Source organism: Chelonia mydas, chromosome 2 (genome assembly GCF_015237465.2).
Source record: "Chelonia mydas isolate rCheMyd1 chromosome 2, rCheMyd1.pri.v2, whole genome shotgun sequence".
NCBI classification, from domain to species: domain Eukaryota; kingdom Metazoa; phylum Chordata; order Testudines; family Cheloniidae; genus Chelonia; species Chelonia mydas.
In genome coordinates, this window is record NC_057850.1 from 192,839,105 (window position 1) to 192,860,619 (window position 21,515).

General features: G+C 44.9%; 1 protein-coding gene across 1 annotated transcript in view; it reads left to right on the top strand.

Moving 5' to 3' along the window:
• The first annotated feature begins 985 nt into the window (after window positions 1-985).
• The window catches only part of THRB (thyroid hormone receptor beta), a 279,935-nt gene continuing 259,405 nt past the window's right edge, over window positions 986-21,515 (top strand). Inside the window, exons 1-2 of the mRNA XM_043540920.1 lie at window positions 986-1,371; window positions 18,329-18,424. The gene's annotated coding sequence lies outside the window, so the exon portion shown is untranslated. The remainder of the gene's footprint in view (window positions 1,372-18,328; window positions 18,425-21,515) is intronic.

Consider the following 21,515-nt stretch of genomic DNA (forward strand, 5'->3'; position numbering starts at 1 on the left):
GTGAAAGGGAATAAGCAATCACCAAAGTAGGAGGAAAGCGGGAAGCAGCCACTAGGGGAAGCAGGGATGGGGCGGGAAATGGGACAGTCACCAAAGGAAAGTGGAGGGGAACAGAGGTGCAGCCTCTGAGGGAAGGGACAAAAGACACAGCAGCCATCAGGGAAAGGATATGGTGAGTCAGCATGAATAGAGTTCCACAGACTTTTCTGCACTTTGACCCTGGGTGCTAGTTACTTTTCCAAGTTCCAACCCTCCTCTCTCTCTGTGGCAAGCAGTGGAGCTATATGCAGATCACAAATCACTGCTCTCATTAGCCATCTTCTAAATAAAATAATTAATTCCTGGCTCTTTTATAGCACTTTTCAGCAGTAGATTTCAAAGTGCTTTACTAAGGAAGTCAGTATCATTACCCCTATTTCACAGATGAAGAAAATGCTCACTGACTATAAACTGGTAACTACACATAATTGTGCTATAATAACTGGAACACAGAAGTTAATCAACATAGCATCTTAGCCATAGGCCATTGCGCACAATTATAATACCGGGATGAACAAGGACCCTGGATTCATGCTCTATCTTGAGAGAGAACAAATACGATCTAGAGTAGATGCCCGACGACTTCTGTAATGTTGGGGACACGTGGCATAAAGGGAGGGACCCTCAAAAAGGGCTGCCTCCCAAGCCTGGCTAGTCCGCAGCAGAAATGAGGTTCAGAGGCCACGCCACATACTTACTGCATGCATCCGACAAAGTGAGCTGTAGCTCACGAAAGCTTATGCTCAAATAAATTGGTTAGTCTCTAAGCTGCCACAAGTACTCCTTTTCTTTTTGCAAATACAGACTAACACGGCTGTTACTCTGAAACCTATACTTACTGTTGCAGCCCGCGAACAGAGAGAGCGAATATGGTAACAGAGCGAACAGGAGCAAGGAGGCGGTCTCGGAATCTGCCAAAAAAGGGACAGGCCACCCGGGCTCCCCACCCCCACCCCGTTCTCAACATGCCCTCTGCCCGGCTGAGGGAGCAGGCGACGACAGCGCGGTCACTGTGCCCGTCCACCTTTGTCCCGCAGCGCCGAGGGGGGGCACGGGGCGCGTGCTAGGCATCTGCAGGGGCTGGGCAATGCCCGGGCGTCTCCTCCCCGGGGGAATGGAAAGGGAAACAGAGCCCGGCCTCGCTCCCGCTGTCTAGCTGCGCCTCGCCTCCCTCAGCCCGTGCTTAGCGTTACTTCCCCCCGCCTGCGCTCCCTCCCCCCCCCCGCGCCGCCCTAGTTCCAGGGTTATTTCAGGACACCGCCCGCCTCTCTCGCTCCGAAGCGCTGCAGGAGCCTGCCCGGCGTCTCCCGCGCTCAGACTGGTGTTTGTCAGGTGAGAGCTCCCCCTCCGCGCTTCCTTAGGGGCTGCCCTTTCCCCGCAAGGAAATCGCCCCGCAGAGACCTGGGGGAGGCTGCGGCGGGCGGCGTGCAAAGAAGTCTTTACAAGCCAGCAATGAGCTGGGGGGGGGAGGCGAGGCGGAGGGAGCTGCCAGTCGCCACAAGTGGTTTCGATTCAGAAGCCCCTTGGAAAGGTGGGGGGCCCGGGATGCTGCCGAGCGCTGCACCCGGGGGTGGGCAGGGCCCTTCCAGGGCTGCCTTGTTTTCTGCTCTGGGATCTCAAGTGCAGGGGGGGAAGGGTTGACTTTGCCTTTGCCCAGCTGCTGCGCTAGACTCCTGCAGCTGGGGGCTTTAAGTGCAGCCTCCCCCTGCCTCTCCCAGGTTACAAAGGCTGGAGGCAGAGAATGTGCTGGGAGCTTGGGCCCCTGAGATCTGGGAGTGCTGGGTAGCACAGGCCTTGAAGAGGGGGGCAGCAGGTTCAGCAGACTGCTAGTCCTGTTTATTTCACTACCGTTTACACTAGCTGTAGCTGGTGCTGGCCTGGGGGACTCCTCAGAACTTTGCAGCAGCAAAGGTGCAAACAAACAGCAAACAGCAAAGGTGCACCCGCCCCAGCTGAATGTGAACTGTTGTGCTGAGACCGGCCCACGATCTTGGCACCCAGCTTCCCATTCAGGGGCTGCTTCAGTTTGTCCTTGCATGAAACGTTAGGCCCGACAGTACTCCGTTTGTAGAGCAGTGTCGAATATGGGGTGGAGGATGGCTTCGGATACCTGCATGGTGATTTGGTGGGGAGGGGGGAGAAATGGCGGACGGCAGGGCTGCTCTGCAGTGCCCTGTGCAGGACTATGGGTGGCACTACAGGTGCTCCCTGACTTAGTCTGGAGGCTTTGGCTGTCTGTTTGGGGAAGGATGCCCTAAGCTTGGCATCAGTCTCTAAACAATCAATAGCAATTCAGGCTGTCTGTACCTTTACACAAAGAGAGAGGGGGGGGAAATACCCTTCATATGCAAATACTTAGTTGCAGCTCCTAGGGCAAGGCTCTTGCCTGTGCTTGAGTTACTCCTCCTCTCTCCCAGACTCACTCAGGTGCGCTATTGAGATAACGCAGGCAAGCCTTCTTAATTGGCCTGATGGTTCTTGATTGGTCACTGAGTATTTCCTCCTGGCTCCTCTAGGCCTCTGGAGGACTGTCTTGTTGGTTGCCCACTCTAAGTGGATTTTCCTTGGACAGGGAGTGTCAGGGTACCGATGCCACCAGCATGGAGCAGAGAAGGCCTGACCGATCCTGTTACACACCAGTCTTCACAGAACAGGCCCAGGGGCTTGTTCTTTCCGCTCTGCAGTAAGGCCACGATTCAGGGAAAATAAGTTTGTATTCTGGTGCTGTGAACCCGGTTGGTGTCGTGCACAAAAAGCATGAGGCTGTAATGCCAAATACCGCTGAGTAATGTGAAAGTTATTGCCCTTCATCACCTGCAACCATTTAAGGGGTGCACAGTCTGTTACAAGGTCAAAAGGAGCCCTTAAAAGGCAATAGTGTAATGCCCCACAGCCCATTTGATGGCTAGACATTTTCTCAGTGGTGGACTACCTGGTCTCTTGATGCTGCAGCTTCCAGTTTAGGTATAGTATTGGATATTCCACCCCCTGGAAGTTTTGTGACAGTACTGCTCCCATTCCAACTGTGGAAGCATCAGTTTGTAATATAAACACGAATGAGAAGTCCAGACACCATAGGTCAGGCTGTTGATCGAGGCTATCTATGAAATACCTAAGAGAGCAGGTTTCCTGCATCCCAAACTTACATTCTTTAGGATTAGTGGTGAGTTCCACCTCCTGCAGTGATTGTAATGCAGAGGCCACCTGTACCAGATGTGACTGCCAGGTCATACTAAAATTAAATACATCATCCAAATAGGCTGCTACAAACTGGCTGTGATGGTGTAGGACTCAGTCCATAAGCCTCTAGAATGTGATAGGGGCCCAGGCAATCCAAAAGGCATGGTCGTAAACTGAAAAAGCCCAAGATGTGTGGCAAATGCCATCTTTTGTTTGGAATCTGGAGTATTTGCCAGTACCCTTCGTTAAATCAAGTGTGGTGATACATTTAGCCTTCCCAGGGTGTTTGAGGAGTTCATCGATGTGTGGCACTGAGTAGGCATCAAACTGTGATGCTAAGTTAAGCCTCAGGAAGTCCATGCAAAATCAACTGATCCCATAGGGCTTGGGAACCAAAGCCACCAGACTACCCCAAGGCTACATATAGGACTCCTCAATGATGCCAGGGTCAATATGGCCTGTACCTCCTGCTCAGGAATGCAATAAGTTGCATGTTCAGCCTTACGTCTGGGCAGATTTAGAGTCAGTGTTTCAGTAGATGTGTTCACCTTGGCTGAGAATGGGTGGAGAATACCGTGTCGTAGTGGGTCAATATGTTTCTGGCTTGCCAGGGTAAGCTTAGGAGTAAGACTTTCTGCTATCCACACATCTTCAGCGCCTGCTGGCTCTTGTATCTGGGGGTCCAGATGCTCAGGGAGACCCGTGGGATCTGTGAAAAAGCTTTCCTGTGCCTGCCACGGTTTTAACCTATGTACATGGAATATCTGGTGTTTCTTCTTTTTGTCTGGACAGTGAATTTCATAATCAACTTTTCCAACTTGCCTGACAGCCTCATAGGATCCTTGCCATTTGGCCAGGAGTTTGCTGTCTGGGGTGGGGAGGCATAGCAGCACCTGGTGTCCTGGCTGGAAAAAACCCTCCCAAATTCCTTTATTATAGTGTTGGGCCTGGGTTTTTTGGGCCCACAGGAGCTTCTCCTTCACAAATTGTCCTACTCGTTTGAGCTGCTTGCACATCTGTAGGAGGATATGCTGTTGTAAGGCCAACAGACCCCAGTTGTTGACAGGCAGGGTTGAACCGGGGACCTCTGGAGCTTAGTGTGTGAGCCTCTACCGCATGAGCTAAAAAGCTTAGTGTGTGAGCCTTTACTGCACGAGCTAAAAGGCAACTGGCTGTAGAGCAGTCTCTCACTCCCCCTGCCCTCCACTAGAGGGGACAGAACACCACACCCAGGAGGTGTGTGGGTCACACGTAACATGTTTTGAGAGCATGATTGCTGCTCTTCCCAGGGCTCTTTAAAGAGGTCCAGGAGTCCTTGAGACTGTCAGCCACAGAAAAGTTCAAAAGGCAAGAAGCCTGTTGAGGCCTGAGGTGGTACTTGTATGGCAAAGAGAAGATAAGGAAGTAGCTGATTCCAAGCATTGGGGTTCATCATCATAAAATTTCTTCAGGATTTGCTTAATGGTTTAGTTAAACCTTTCCACCAAGCCATCAGTCTGGGGATGGTATGCTGAAGTTCCGAGGGATCTAACCTTAAGATGCTGTCATATGTCCTGCATTAGGTGGGAGGTGAAGCTACTCCTTTGACCTGTGAGGACTTTGGTAGGCAAGCCTACTTGTGCAAAAGGCAGGACTAACTCCCTGGCTATGGCCTTGGCTGTTACTGAGCAGAGGTGAACTGCCTCCAGGGTAGCAAGTTGCATAATCTACTACTACCAAGACATACTGGTGCTCCCTTTCATTTTTTTCAAATGGCCCTGCTACATCCATCCCCACTGCTCAAAGCAGGGTACTTATGAGTAGTAAGGGGATGAAGGGAGCCAGGAGGTGTCCCTCACATACTACTTGTTGGTAGTTGGAACAGATTGCACAAAAGTTTGCCACCTCCTTGTGGCCAAGAGTTTATCTAGCACCTTTTCTAGGGTTTTATTTCTGCCCAAGTGACCGGCAAAGGGGGCGCAGCATGCTAGTCACAATACTTCTTTTCAAATTCTTTGGGGCACCAGAAGCTGGAGGCATATCTCACCTGTCTGGGAGTTCTTCTCCCACAGTAAAATGAATTATTTTGTTGTTCAAAGTGGGGAAATTGGGAGACCTGAGCCTTCCGCATGATGATTCCGTTAACCAATGCAAGCCAAGTGTATGCCTCTCTAAAGCTATCATCTCCTTGTTACTCCTGAACCAGATCAAAGATCCTAGCTACTACTCTTGAGTCAGTGTTAGAAAGAGCATTGCCCTAAGGTGGTTCTGTTGGGCTGCTAGACAACTTATCAGATGCAAAGGCAGTTTGCAACCAGTCCTTCCTGTCTAGTTGTCACTGTTTCAGAGTCTTCTTGGCTTACAATGAGCCATCACAAAGGTCAGATACAGGAATCGGAAAGATGTCAGACAATCAGACTGAAGTGGCAACTGGGTTCTCTGGGTGATGCAGTAGTAATGAGGACAAATGTTGCCAAACCCTTCTGATTATTACTTCCCACAGCAAGTTGGGGGTTATACCAACTTGAAATCTTACAGCCTGTTTCCCTGTATTCAAATGTATTTGTGCTGGGTGGTAGGTCTGAGTGTCCCTATGGATACCCATCACATGCACCTGGTCATCCTCTCGCTACTCTTCTGGATCCAATAGGATCTCTTGGATCAGGGTTTGGGGTCACCCAGAGTCTGTTAGCTCTGTCATTGTTCAGCTCCCCAAGTACTACTGGAGCTACAACTGTCAAGTGCAAAGCCACAGTTCACAAAATCACACTCCATGAGGGGCACAAGTGTCTGGCATGCCCTGGTTTCCCACAGCGGGAACATAAGAATGGCTATGCTTGGTCAGACCAATGGTCCATCTAAACTAGTATCCTGTCTGATTGCCCAAATAGGAGAGGCTTCTTGGCCAGGTCCTTGGCCTGCTCCCACGTGCGACTCCATGCAGTTCCTCTTTGGTAGTTCTTGTGGTGGTGTTGTGGGGTGTCCTCTGGGTTTCACTGGCAGTCATTTTGAGACTTCCCTGGGAGCCCCCGGGCCCTTTTCTGGTACCCCGGATTAACTCCTGCTTCACCAACCTGGGCCATCCACCCTGGCTGGACCAATCTGCTGTCATAAAGTCTTCAATGTATTGGGATTGTATTTACATACCCAGGTTGACAGGTTTGAATGATGGTCGGCAAAATATCTGGGTACAGTTTGAGTACCATCGACCCCACAATCTCCGCTGGAGAGCAGGAAGCTGGCCAGAGCCAAATGATGACCCACTTTTAGCCCTGGAGCCACAGCCGGGGTCATGGCTCTGGTGAGCAATTGTCCAGAATCAGTGCTAGTACATCACAGTTGATACCCCTAGTTGGCTGAGGATGACGGCTTCCCGGGTATCCTAGTCCTTCACAGCTTCATAATCTAAGGCCCGGTAGGCTTCTGGGTTTTCCCTAGTTAGAAAAGGGCCTAGTTGTGCAGCCCAGGTGGTCTTCTCCCATTGGGCATCATGGGCTACCTGCTCAAACTAACAAGATATGCCTCCGGGGTCATCAGCAGGCCCAGTTTGGAAAAGGTGATAGCTGGTGCCAACAGAGTCACTTCAGAGTGGGGGGTGGCCAGTGATGTGCTCCAGTATTGCTTCCTGAAACTGCTGCTGCGAGAGCTTGAGGAACATATTTTGATGCTGTTGGTTGGGTTACTGAGCGTCCTGCTGCCCTTCCAGGAAAAGCTCCTGGGCCTCTGGCTGGGCCTGCTGCTGCTGAGCTAGGAGTCATATGGTCTCCTCCGTGGTTTGTCTTTACAGGAAAAGTGGGAGTTGACCCCACCTCTTGTACCAAGTTGTGGGAGACACGGCTGCTCTATAGTGCTCTTTTGAGGGCCGTGCGTGATGCTCCCTGCTTTAATCTGAAAGGTTTGGCTGTCTGCGTAGGGCAGGATAGCTTGTGGGGTAAGCTTGGTGTCAGTCTTCAAACAATCAAGTAACAAAACAGGAACTCGGGATTCAGCTGGCTGAACCTTTAAACAAAGAAGAACCCCTTTCCCCTCAAATGCAGCACTCTTAAGGCAAGGCCTTGGCCTGGGCCTGAGTTCTAGGTTAGCCCAGAGGAGTTCTTCCTCTGTCTCACTCTCACCTAGGTGTGCTCCTGAGCAAAAGCAGTCAAGCCTTCTTAACTGGCCTGCTGGTTCTCCTCCTGCCTCTTCTAGGCCTCTGGAGGACTATCTTGTTAGCTGCCCCATCTGAGGAGATTTTTCTTCGGTAGGGAGTATTGAGGTGCTGATGCCTCCAGCAAGAAGCAGAGAAGGCCTGACAGACCCCATCACAGGAACCAGTGAAAACTCCCCTTTCACCTCTTTTAAAATCAAACCCTGCTTTTCACTGACTTTTGTCATTTGCGAAGTGTATCATGAGACATTGTTTACTTCAAGCAGCTTCCTGATGATTGTGTGGCTACCCTCCACTCCAGAAATTTCTTAAATCACCAGTCAGGTGGTTTTGTTAATGCTAGAGTAAGGATCTTCTGTGTTTAGTTTCTCCAAGTCTCTTAGTTTAGCAAATATTTTTTATTTTTGTGACCGTGTCTTTGTAAACAAAATAATGCTCAAATGTGAGCTACTTTTTTTTTTAAACAGAGTATCCCTTTCTGTATATTCTGTGATACTGTATATAATTTAGTTGAATAGCAGTGCTTCTTTCCAAAGGACCATATTTTTGTTGTTTGTTTTTGTTTTTTGCGTGAGTGGCAGCTTAAGTTTAACTAAAAGTTGCAGCTGAACAAGACTATCATTTTAAAGATTTTGAAGAAGTGTTAAGTTCATGTCACAAACCAACATGTAAATGTAGAGTTGTGTAATTGAAGGTAATACTGTGTGATTCCTTTGTGAATGTTTCCATTAATGTACTGTGCAATCTCTATAATGACATAGTATGTCACTGGCACTTCTGGGTTTGAAGGATAATCAATGCCATTAAATATGTACAAGTGGCCTCCTGGTGAGTGTGGTGGCCAAGACAGTACATTTTGGCAACCATATATGTTTGAGTCGTGTGTTTCTCTAGTAATTACTTCTGAAGAATTGACATAAGACTTAATAAGGAAAAAAATTGAAAACTCAAGACACAGGGAAATGACGTAACTTGTTCAAGGTCCCACAGAAATCCATGGCAGAGCTGAGAAGAAAAATCAGATTCCCTGACTGTCATATGTCTTTACCACAAAACAAATCTCCCTTCAGAAATGACAGATCCTACTCCTATTGAAGTCAGTAGCAAAATGCAGTAAAGGCAGTCCTTATGCACTAGAGACGCTTATGAATAGCTGAGAGATTTGTTTTCTATATAACAGAAAGAGGAAACAAATCTGAAAAAGAATTTAATATACCAGTCGTCTTTGGCTTTGACCACTAGAAAAACAGTGTTCAGACTAGAAGAGGGAGGCTTTCAGGTTCTAAATAGTCCTCATGTGTTCTGGAGAGAATATTGGTGCCACAGGAGAAAATCTAGCTAAATGGTGGAAAGTTGATTGTCAGATTGTACATACTACAGCAAGGGTGGCCAACCTGTGGCTCCGGAGCCACATGCTGCTCTTCAGAAGTTAGTATGCAACTCCTTGTATAGGCACCGACTCCGGGGCTGGAGCTACAGGCGCCAACTTTCCAATGTGCCAGGGGGTGCTCACTGCTCAACCCCTGGCTCTGCCACAGGCCTTGTCCCCGCTCTGCCCCCTACCATGAGCCTGCTATGCCCTCGCTCCTCTCCCTCCCTCTCAGAGCCTCCTGCATGCCACGAAACAGCTGATCAGGAGGCGCAGGGAGGGAGGGGGAGATGCTGATCAGTGGGGCTTCCGGTGGACGGTAGGCGCTGGGAGCGGGAGCTGATGGGGCGGGGGGGTGGGGTGGGGGGCTGCTTACATATTACTGTGGCTCTTTGGCAATGTACACTGGTACATTCTCAGGCTCAGGTTGGCCACCCCTGTACTACAGCAGCTATGAGGTGTTGCAGAATAGAAGGTGGGATGTATTCTTGATAAAGAGAGGCAATGTGGATGTCATTTGTAGGAATGTATGAGGTCAGAGACTTACATATTAAAGAAAAATTGTCTTCAAAGAAACAATGGAGAGAAGAAAATATAGCAAGGGACTAAGGCTAGGTCTGCACTACAGACCTATATCAGCATAACTACGTTTCTCAGGTGTGTTTAAAAAAAAAAAAAATCCATGACTAGGGCCGGATTTACACCTTACATGCCCCTAGGCGCAGCATCTTCAGCGACCTTTGTGTTTTCCGTAAAAATGAAACTTTTAACTTTTAGGTGCTCCTAGAATGCCGGGGCCCCTAGGCATGTGCCTACTGTGCCTAATTGGAAATACTGCCCTGTCCGTGACCCTCCCTGAGCAATGTAGTTATACCAGCCTGACCCTCTGTGTAGACAATGCTGTGTCAATGGGAGAGCTTTTCCTGTTGGCAGAGCTACTGCCTCTCAGAGGGGTGGATTAACTAAACCAATGGGAGAAACTCTCCAGTTGGCATAGTAGCATCTTTACTGAAGCGCTACAGCATGCAGTTGCACCGCTGTAGCGCTGTATGTGAAGACAAGCCCTGAGAGGTTGAATGAAAATTACAGAGGAAAACAGGACATCTTCAGGTTCTACATCTCTGTGGTTGATAAGCCTCTTACATAAGATATTTTGAAACTTTTAAAAGGGAGAACCAAGCTTTACCAAAGGGATATTTGATTTAGTTGGGGATTGGTCCTGCTTTGAGCAGGGGGTTGGACTAGATGACCTCCTGAGGTCCCTTCCAACCCTGATATTCTATGATTCTGTGATATAAGACTCATTGCTCCTATAGCTAAGAACTTAAAGCAGAAAAGTGTGTTGAGCAGGAAAAGTTCAAGATTTCTGTCATTGTATCAATGAATTTAAAGTGAAAATCTGCTACTTCCACTATTCAGTGATATGGGACAATTGGCATGAAGCTTTGAACAAGATAAATGAAAAGCCATTGTTAAATGTGAAAGAACACATCAGAAATGGCATGGGGGAATATTAGGGAAATGGTAGAAAGAACAATTGTCTTAGTTTATGAAGGAAACCTCTTGCAAGCAGAAGCTGGCCTAGTGAAAGGGAACAATGAGAACATGATTATACAACAGTACAGTTCATGGTAAAAGATTAACTGAAAGGCTCTTTGAGGAAGAACTTTGGGAAAGAAATGAAATCCAAGGAAATTTCTTTGAGCACAGTGGAGAACTCTTACTAGGCATCCCAAAAAGAGAAGAATTTCAAAAGGAAATCTCTGATCTCATTGTCCATCATTAGGCAAGTTGAAAAAGGATTCACAAGACAGAAGTATTCAGAAAGCAGCTGGAAGCTGAGAATATGGAGCTGTAATGTGTCCTTCAAGAGACCAAGATATGCCTTGAGCACAAAAAAAGGTAAAATGATCTTGACTCAATGGGAGATCAACCAGATCAAGGCAGAAACAATGAGGAAGCTTGTAGAATACATATAGTAAATAATAATAATAATAGAAAAGGAATAGGAGATGGATCTAGCCAAGAGGAAACACAAGCCAATAATGGAGTCCTTGCAAACCTTGCTGGAGACATACAGGAGCTGGGCTCAGGTATTGAAGTTGCAAGAGATGAGGTGGAACCACCATGATATGGAGATGGAACTCAGCCATGCTAAATGGATGGCAGCTAATTTTCAAAAGCAAAGCTCAAAAAAATCTCATACGGTGACTGTCGCCAGGCTATCCAAGTTCAACTGGATGATGTTTTCTGGCCCAGTGAAGATGTGGAAGAGAAAATCACCACAGATGAATGGTGAAACAGCTTAATGTAGGCAATACTGAAGGTGCTCAGGGCTGTTGTCAAACAGTCCAAAAAGGCTGCGAGCTGGGGGGAAATAGCTGATCCAGACTTATTTGAGGGACGATCTTCTCTGATCTAAGGACAAAATGTTAAAGAGTAAAAATTGAAACTCCAGCAAGAGGTACTGGAGAGAGACACAATTTGGAGGAAACATAAAGAATGGGTAGGGAATTACAAGGAAAATATTGCCAAGCAGGGTAAAGCAGCTGTGGTAAAGGCTGAGATCCAGTGATTGCAGGAATGTACAAATCTTACCAAATGCTAACCTAAGGGCAGAATGACAGAATGGGGAGACAGAATATGTATTAATTGAGGCAAAACTAATTAATGCTAAAATAATACACTGGGCTAGTGTGTGTTTGTGTGTGTGACCTTGTTTCCCTCTAGTTGCTGATTGTTGTGACTATATAAAGCTTATTACTGTTTCACAGATAGAGGAGTGCTTCTTTAGAGCAAGGGCGAGGGTCTTCTGCTTTTGGCACTACACAGCAATAAGATACCTGCAGTTGACCCGTTTCAACTGATTTGGGCTCGCACGGCTCTGGCTACAGAGCTATAAAATTGCAATGTGGATGTGCAAGTTCAGACTTGGGTTCTCCAACAACCCAGTCACATCTAATAACATGGTGCTTGTAGGGCCAGGTGGCCTAGTGGTTGGTGCGCCTGACTTTCAGCTCTTTGTTTCCCTGGTCAAGGTGCATCAGTCTTTTCAGGCAGTGGGGGTAGGGGGACCCAGGCCCTCCACTCCACCAAGTCCCAGCCCAGGGCTCTTAGTTAGTTGACCCCTGAATGGGTGGCACTTCAAGCAGGGAGTCTAAATCCATTGCCCTGGGCTACTTCCTAACAGAGTCTCTTCAATTTGGGGCATGGCCCCTGTAGTCCAATTTACTGGAATGGCTTGCCTCCTGTGGTGCCCTCTCATGGATCTTGGATGGCACCCTGCTGTGGTCCCAGGCTCTTTTGGGTGGGGCAGCCATAAGTTTGCTGGAGCCAAGCCCCACAGTATCTTTGGGCTGCAGTCACCCAGTTACCTCCGTTGCCAGAAGCTCCTAGGTCTGCCTCCCTTGGCTGGGAGACAGAATGTGCTCTCTGGTGTCTGTCTTGGCTGACAAGACGGTGGCCCTTCCAATCAGGTAGGGAAGTAGTTAGCTCCTACCTCTTCACCCGTGAGCCCTGAACTGGGGTAGGCTCTCTCCTTTTCTGCTCCCTCCAGGCCTGGCACTGGCTGCAGGTATAACAAGGCGGGGCCGACTGGGTCCAAAGGTTCTCCTTAACCCTTGCTGTGCTGGTGGGCAGTTTCTCTGCTTCATCACATACCTATTGCACTATCTAGGGGTATATTGCATAAACTTCTGAGTAAGTTCTAAGTCTTTATTGAAGAGGTAAACATAGGTAATATTGTTTGAGCCAAGATCAGTTGCATCATATTGTCAGCAATGTTGTTAGTCTACATTTGGATGTTAATAGGTGAGGTATGGCGCCTGTGAAATTTAAGGTCTAGACTTGTAAATTCTTGGTATTAGTGGAATAAATTTAGGATGTTGAAGAAACTGTTAATGGAGAGTCAATGCTTTCTTTTTAGATAAATAAGAAACTGTTTGTTTAGTTCCATTTCTCATAATAAAGTGGCTAACAATATTTCCTCAGTGATAAAAATCTGTGATAAAATGACATTATTCAAGGAGTGGTTAACTATTGTGCATAGAACTGAGATTTCAACCACAATAATTTTTATGACCTTACATATTTTGCTTTTCTTTGCTATAGAGTTGCATTTGGCTCAAAGTACAATGAGGTTTCTTGGCTTAGAACTCATGTTATAATTGGTTTCTAGAGCTTTCTTGGTTTGACATTTTGAAAGGTGGTCAAGGCATGCAGTAGGGTTTTGCCAATTTTCCATCAGTGATTAATAAAGCTCATTTGGAGGATCTATTAGAGTTTTGAAAAGAAGATATTGAAGCAGAAATGTTATAAAAGAATTGCTAAATGCATGTTTAATGTTGAATGATGAAGCATGGTACTATAATTAACAGTAAATAAACCATTTGTTCTTCAGAAACTTTTTCCTTCCAAAGTGCAGATGATCATTGTATTGTTACTGTGACTTTTATAGTCAGGGTTGAACGAGTACTTTCATTCTACTTTGCAATGACTTTTTTTTGTAAAAATTCATTATTTTTTAAATTTTGAGCAATAAAAAGTGATTTTATCAGTTGAGAATTTTTCAAAGGTTTTTTCTTTTTGTATTACTTAAAAGTGGCTTTGTTTAAGTTTGGACTTTCTATAAATTTAGTCTCTATCAAGAACAAGTGAGTGCCTTTGACATGTCTGAAGTTGAGTGAGAAGAAATGAAAGTATATGTTTTTGAAAAATGCCGTTAATAAAAATAAGGTTGTGTACCCCATCACAATTTCCATAGCCCTTAAATCCTCACAAAACTACTAACCTGGATTTTATTTCGCATTTTTCATCTTTATGGAAACAAATCCAAAACTAAGTGGGGTGTGTGTGTGTGTGTGTGTGTTGATCTGCCTACGTGTATATGTTTCTGATTTGTCCATCACCATAGTATCTAACTACACATCTGACAGTTTTTTTGCCGTGAGGAAGGGCTGGCTGAATGTAGTCGGTGAGTCCACAGTCACAAGGCTCTGGCACATTGAAGTTCGCTCAACTATGTGAATTGCCCAGGGAAAGGGCTGCTTATCTGTCTCAGTCATCTTTTTTTTTTTTTTAATCATGTTTTGCTGGTGCAGCTGTGTCCTGAAGAAGTAAAATATTCAACTGTTGCAATGACTCCAGTGGGTAATTTCTCAGTACAGAGGAAAGGAGGGCACAGTTGTGGGTTTGAGTACAGTGGGTGGGTTCTTTACGTGTTAGTGTCAACCTGTCATTGCAGTTGCCTCTTGTATTTTCTTAATTTTTGTTTCAATGAGTTTTAGATGACCAAATAACTAAAATAGTGGAGCCTCAGATGATTTATGTTAGGTGAAAATCAAAATTATTCCTGTATGCAAACTGCACTATGCAAAAAACGAGTAAATAGATATGTTTACATTTATTTGATGGCTCTCTGCTGCTCCTGTTCAGACAGTTGTTGTTAGCAGTAAATGATTACAGGGGAATCTTGAGTAGGAATAGAGAGGTTATTTTACCTCTCTATTTGGCATTGTGTCTGCTACTGGAATACTGCGTCCTAGTCTGGTGTCCGCAATTCAAGAAGGATGTTGATAAATTGGAGAGGATTTAGAGAAGAGCCAGGATAATGATTAGAGGATTAGAAAACATGCCTTATAGTGACAGACTGAAGGAGCCAATCTATTTAACAAAGAGAAAATTAAGGGGTGACTTGATTACAGTCTCTACGTATCTACGTGGGAAACAAATATTTAATAATGGGCTCTTCAATCTGCAGAGAAAAGTATAACTAAGGTTAAGATTTTGTCATGGTTATTTTTAGTAAAAGTCATGGACAGGTCATAGGCAATAAACAAAAATTCATTGAAGCCCATGACCTGACCCAGACTTTTACTAAAAATAACTTCGACAAAATGGGGCTGAGCCCTAGCTTTGCTGCGGGCAGGGGGTCCATCACCTGCCACTGCTGCAGCTGACTGCTCTGGGGTCCCCATGGTGGCTGGGAGCTCTGGGGTCCCCCAACTGCCCATGGTGGCTTGGAACTGTGGGGACCCCTATCTCCCTTGGTGGCTCATAGATCTGGGACCAGCGGCTTAGAGCTCCGCGGTCCCCCGCCTCTCATGGCGATGGAGGGCTCCAGATCCCCCTCCAATGGCTGAGTGATATGAGGGCCCCTGCCTCCCATGGTGGCTCAGAGCTCCAGGCCCACACTGGCTGACAGCTCCAGCTCCGGCGCCCTGGGGCTGAAACGGAAAATGTCACAGATCACGGAAGTCATGGATTTCATGACCTCTGTGACATAATCTTAGCCTTAGGTATAACACAATCCAATGCCTGGAAGTTACAGCTGGACAAATTCAGACTGGAAATAAGGTGTAAAATTTTAATGGTGTAAGTAATTATCCATTGGAACAATTCACCTAGGGTTGTGGTGGATTCTCCATCACTGACAATTTTTGAAATCAAGATTGGGATATTTTTCTAAAAGACATGCTCTAGGAATTACTTCGGGGAAGTTCTGTTGCCGGTGTCAGACAGTTGATCAGACTAGATGATCACAAAGGGATCTGTGAATTACCACAGAAAATGTGGTTATCCTCACTTGCAGTGCCATGGACCTGGTATACTTGCTCTTTTGAAGATAATATTAGGGCTTCTGTCAAGCTATTTTTGTCCTTTGCAAACACATACGTGAGTGAGATTCTTACCCTGTGTTCCAGCCACTTTAGTCTAAGTAAAAGGGCCACAGCAGCATAAAGGGGCTCTAAAAGCCTCCGTTTCAGCTGGAGAAGGATTCTCTCATTGCAGGCACTGCAGAGACTCCATAAGGCTGACTTCTGAGGACGCCCATACATGCCTTGGTGTAGGGAGGGTGCCAGTGATGGGGCAGTAGCACATGGTATTGCAGAGATTTGAGGCATTGCTATGGCCCATAAGGCAACCTAGGAGAGGCTGCAGTAAATTAGAAAGGCCCTTACACTTTTAAATTACTCCAGCAGCCTCTCCTGCTCTCAGAGAAGCCAAGGCTTGAGGGCACAAAGGTGTGTTAAAGCCACCATAGCCCCTCTCCTCGGGCTGCAAGTTCAGTGCTATGCCTCTTAGGCTATGTCTATGTTAGCACTTTTGTCAGTATAACTTATGTTGCTCAGGGTTGTGAAAAAACCACACCCCTGAACGAATAAGTCACACCGACAGAAGCGCCGGTGTGGATATCACTATGTTGGCGGGAGATGCGCTACCGCCAGTTGTTGGAGGTGGTTTAGTTATGTCAATGGGAGAATTGTCTACACGAGTGATCTTACAGTGGCGCAGCTGCATTGGTACAGCTGTGCCACTGTAAACTCACTAGTTTAGTGACTGAATCTGACCTATGAAGATTAACTTGACTTCAGTGGGATTACTCTAATGCATAAAGTTAAGCATGTCCATAAATTTTGGAAGGATTGGAATCTTAGGAAAATATAAAATACACTTATGTAATGTGGTGGACTATCATTCCATTAATAAACTACAACATTTTCTCTACTCTGCTACAAAATAGTGAAATAAATGGCTGATGACACACTCTGTGGATTTCTTTAAAAGCTGTTTCAGTTAAATAAAAAGTGGAGAAAATGTCTCAATATTTTGTAGGTCAGCAAATCTCATGCTAAACCTGGAAATCTGTTACAAATTGCGGCCAAACGTAAGGCACAGAAAATAGAAATTGAAGTGGGCTAGGCAGATATATTAGCTGATAGGACACATAATGGCTTTTAAATATGTTTTATAGCCAACAAAATAAAGAGAATACATTTAACCTTTTACATTTTAAAATTAAAAAGCTGGATATGTGTATACAAACACCCCCACACAGCCAATACATTTTAGAAGAATATCATTTTAATTATGGATATTATATTCATAGATATCTTAAGGGATAATTAGTACTGCAATCAGTACCATAAAATAATGAACCCATTAGGCATTAGAATCAGCTTTCCTACAAGTTCAAAATCACCCAGATCCATTGGGGTTGAAGGGAAAAATCTATCCACAAAGCCCCTTGGCTTTTCATCAATCTGGATTCATCACCAGATTCCTGGACACAGTGCAGAAAAGGAGATCTCTGTATTGCATGCTGGTCTCAAAGCTGCAGGGACTTAGACAATGGAGACCTTGTAGATCTTAGGCCAAGGACAGAGGTCCCAATTCACCATTGCCTGCACCTTATGTAGTCATTTACACGAAGGCAAAATGTGTACAAAAGCAACTATTTTCATTTGGTAGCATTTTATACCCACTTTGCTTTCTCCCTGCAATAGTATAGATGACTACACTAGGTGCAGGACAGCGATGACTTGGGCCCAGAGATCATTATTTGTGTTCCTTCCCCAGAATATGGGCTCCCACGCTTCATAGCTGATAGTCCCACTGTTGTAACCGTAGTTCTGGGAGCACACTGATTGTGTTCATGGAAGGCTCAGTTCTGCAAAGAAGTCAATGAGAAATGAAAGTTCTCCACATCTTACAGGAGGTGCTCAGTACAACATTAAAACATCAGTCCCACAGCACAAAGGAATTAATTCCTTTTTTAAAGGATCTATTTGCAAAATGCAACTGAGGTATCCTAGTATGAGGGACAACGTGGCATTCAAGAACTGACTCCTTCCCCCAGAAACCACACACAGGCCTTGTTTACACTGAGCTTTTTCTGAAAGATTCCACTGTTGTAACTCCACCAGTGAAAGCAACTATGTCAGTACTAGTGCAGTACTAATGTAGTGCTGTTGCTTTAAGTAGGTCTATACGATACAGTAGTAAAAATGGATGTAGCTGGTCTGAATTCGTTTTCACACTGTTGCAAGCACCAGTGCTACAGCAATGGTGGATTAACTTGTCAAAAAGTTGAGTGTAGACTCAGTCACAGTTTCTCCAGAAGGCCAGAAGGTGGCTACATGATACCTTGCATCTTTCTGCATCTCCTGGCTTCTATTTGCCTGTGAACTCTGGGCTTCTGTTCTGCTCCACATCACAGAAGAGAGGATAGAGGCCTACATGTTTCAATGAACTGTATACACGTCTAATAGATGGCGATATTAACTATTCAGTAGATTCAGGATAATTGATGTAAAGTGCTATGACACGATACTAGGTCCAGGTCTGGTGGTGGTGCTGGTGGTTGTTTTTTTTTAAAAGCCCAAACAGCTTTCCTTGTAGGTTTTACTTGCCGTAAAGAGTATTTACCTCCTCTGCAGTCATGTCCTGAGAAGAGATGTCTGTCCTCTACTTTCCAGTCTGGGTTTAGTGGAAATGTCCAATTTAGCCTGTTGATTCTTAAGTACTAGATAAAACTCTACCTTTTGTAGCTGAAGATGGAGGAAATCACCTGGGATCTCTCCATATTTCTTCCCCCCCCCCCCCCTTCAATATTGATGCTCATTTGGGAACAGCAGGTTGATTCAGAGTTATATGAGCTGCCCCATCTCTCAGACAATACGTCTACCCAGATAGTTGCTGAGCTGATGCCTTCACAGCTTAGGGACAAGAGATTGAAAATGGAACCTAATGTTAACTCCCAGGAAAGTTCTAGCTTCTGTCTGGTCTTCAAAAATCAAATTTCTTCCTGATAACTTTTTATTTTGTCCCCACAGTGGCCAGATTGCAACTGGCCTACCAAGCAGTAATCTTCAAGTTGACACCAAAGTGGTTTGGGACAAGGGATCTGGTTCCAACAAGACTGTTATCCAGTCAGTAAAAGATCAGCTTTCATCTACTCGATCTGCCTTTTCAGAGATCTTCATTCACTCTTGCTTTGACTTTTTTTGAAAGGAATGTAATGTCCTTTGTCTTTTTATACATCCTAAGAAAAGGGGTAGCATGCCCAAAGCCCTTGACGTTGTCCAGTCAGTCACCCAGTCTTGTGGACTTCACTTGAGATTGGTTCAACTCCTTTTCTTCATAGTTGGCAAATTTTCCTGAATAGTATCTAGTCTCTTGTGTACTTTGATCCAGCCTCCTCGAGAGCTGAGTCTGTACTCAGACTGGTAGAGTTCCCGTGGGAGAGTTTACACAATTTCAGCTGCTTGCACGTAGTTGTGAGCTCTCTTGCTAGTGGCTCAGAAGATTATCGGTGCAAGTTTATGGACTCCAGTCTGATACTGGCAATCCATTACTAAGGGAGAGATACACATTAAGAGAAATGGGCCCAACATCTCTACTTAGCTGATTCTACACACTAACTCTGTTGACATAAACTGAGTTATTCCTGTTACACAATGCTGTAAGATCAGACACAGGCCCATAGTCCTTGAGATGAGGCCCATAAGTCAAAGACCCTTCAGAAATTCGTGACTGGTGACTGTCTAATTTGATCTCCTAGCACTATTCAGAAACAGGATGTGTGCCTGATGGGCATACCTTCTTTCAGTAAAACAGGTGCAATTGCCCAAGAATATGTGCAAGTTATTACTTAGGGTGAAATGTTGCCTCTGTTTGAATGGAGATACTAGCAAGGCAAAGACTGTCTACCTGATTACTTTATGATGACAATTTGAAAACCACAGCTTTGATTTGATTAATAATTTAATGTTTTTTCTCCTTTCACCTTCCATTCTACATATTTTTTTTTTTTTTCAGTTTTTTGTACTTTTAGTTCTGAGGACCACACACTAACCTATTTGCTTTGTGCATCCTTGCATAACTTGAAAAATTGCCTGCTGTGTGTCTGGATGCAAGATCAAAAATTGATCTTTGTTGAAATGTATGGTGATATGCAGTGTGCATTGGAGGTTAGACTGTACCTCTAGGTTTGTTTGTTTCTCTCTTGGTTTCTTTCCCATTATTTAACTTTTTAAATATTCGTTTTCATTCATTTCTCTCCCTCTCTCATATGCACACTTTGTTTTCCCCCTGAAATTTTTGATGATAGAATAGAAGTGAATCTCTATGCAAAACAAAAATCATAATATCACCTTGAATTATTTTTAGATTGCCCACTCTGAAATAAAATGCATTACAATGTATGGAACAATGGGATTTGAAGATGGAAAGAGTTGCAGTAAAATAACATCAGGATATCATTCAGGGCTAATACCGTAGGATACAATGGAAATTTTGCCTAAGTAAGAGTAATAGGATTTGGTCCTCCAAATAACACCATGATGTTTTCAAAGTGTTGCATGGCTTTTAGCCTTTCTACTTTTATTACACATCTTTTAGGATGAGATTGGCCACAGCTTTCGTTAAAAATAAACAGGCCTTAACCTAGGCTAAAAGATGCATGCTAAACTCGTCCCAGGCTAACATTCATTGGTAGCACTGTTGTGTGATAGCTGCAGTGATCTACTGGCTGGTGTATCATGTGAGTGCTGCACAAGGACTGTTTATCGAATGACAAGGCTTTAACTTGTAGATGCTTTTAGGTTTAAGACTCCCTCCCCTCCCCTCCAGAAAATATGCACTAAGATGTCAGGTCACATGACCCAGCTACTTCCTTGGCTTATGTTTTATTGCATGTACTACAAACAAACAAGTGAAAAAAAACAAAACATATGGGGTGGGTAGTATCTGTAAGGAAGATGCAAACCCACTTATGTCAAAACCCCTGTCAGAGTTAGATTTGGCAGGAAAACCCTAGCAAGAAATTATTTTCCGATCCAAGTCATGGTCAGATCTAAACCCAAGAGTGAGAATCCAGAATAAGCAACAGACAAAGAGCAATGGGGGAAAATAGTGCCAGTGGATGGACCTATCATAAAGAAACCAGGCATGGGAGCTACACAAACAGAGTGCAAATTTGTAAAAAACAAACGAACAAAAAAACCACCTAAGGTGTTCTCTTTAGGTGGTGAGGGCAAGAAAAAACCTGTTACACCTATGGGAACCTTATGTCATCCAAGGAAAAACCTAGTCCAGTGGAGTTGTACAATCCCCAACCTTCTGCTGGTTCATCTCAGAGTCAGATTAAGACATTGACATTCTGGGGCCAGTTCTTGAAGTCCCTTGATAAGGCCAGAATCTCAGCTTTCTTTCTTGCAAATATATAAGTTAGTGTCACCATTACAATTGTTCTTGGACTGACAAAGTAGCTCTTATATTCAGTGTGTTTTAGCCATGTCAATCCCTGGATATTAGAGAGACAAGGTGGGTGAGGTAATATCTTTTATTGGACCAATTTCAGTTGTTTATACAAGAAACCCATGGATCACCAAACCTACCTTCATAGATCCAGTAATCACCCCAAACAAGAAATCTGTTATCTACAGCCAGGTACTCAGAATATGCTCTGAGGAGAAAGTCCGGGATAAACACCTTAACACACTCAAAACTACCTTCACTAGACAAGGACACTCCACTAGAGAAGTAGATCACATTGTGGATTGGGCCACCCAAATACCCTGAGAGAACCTGCTTCAATACAGAAATAAATCCCCCTCCAAACTCATACCCCTAGTTGGCATCTGTCACCCCACCCTGGAATCCATACAGGGTATCATCAAACAGTTACAACCCATATTTGACACCATCCTGAAGGAAATCTTTCCTGAAACCCCTTTTCTGGCCCTCAAACAACCCCCTAACCTCTCCAAGCTCATCATCAGAAGCTATTTTCCCCACAGACCAGGACATACCAGCTCATAGTAGCACCAGACCCTGTCAGAACAGATGCAAAAATCTGCAGATATATCTCCACTTCTACAACGATCAACACTACCAACAACAAACTTTACAAGATCCCTGAGCCCTACACATGCTTATCACAACATGTGATTTACCTCATCCAGTGCACTAAATGTCCCAATCCTAACTATGTGGGTGAAATCAGACAATTACTACACT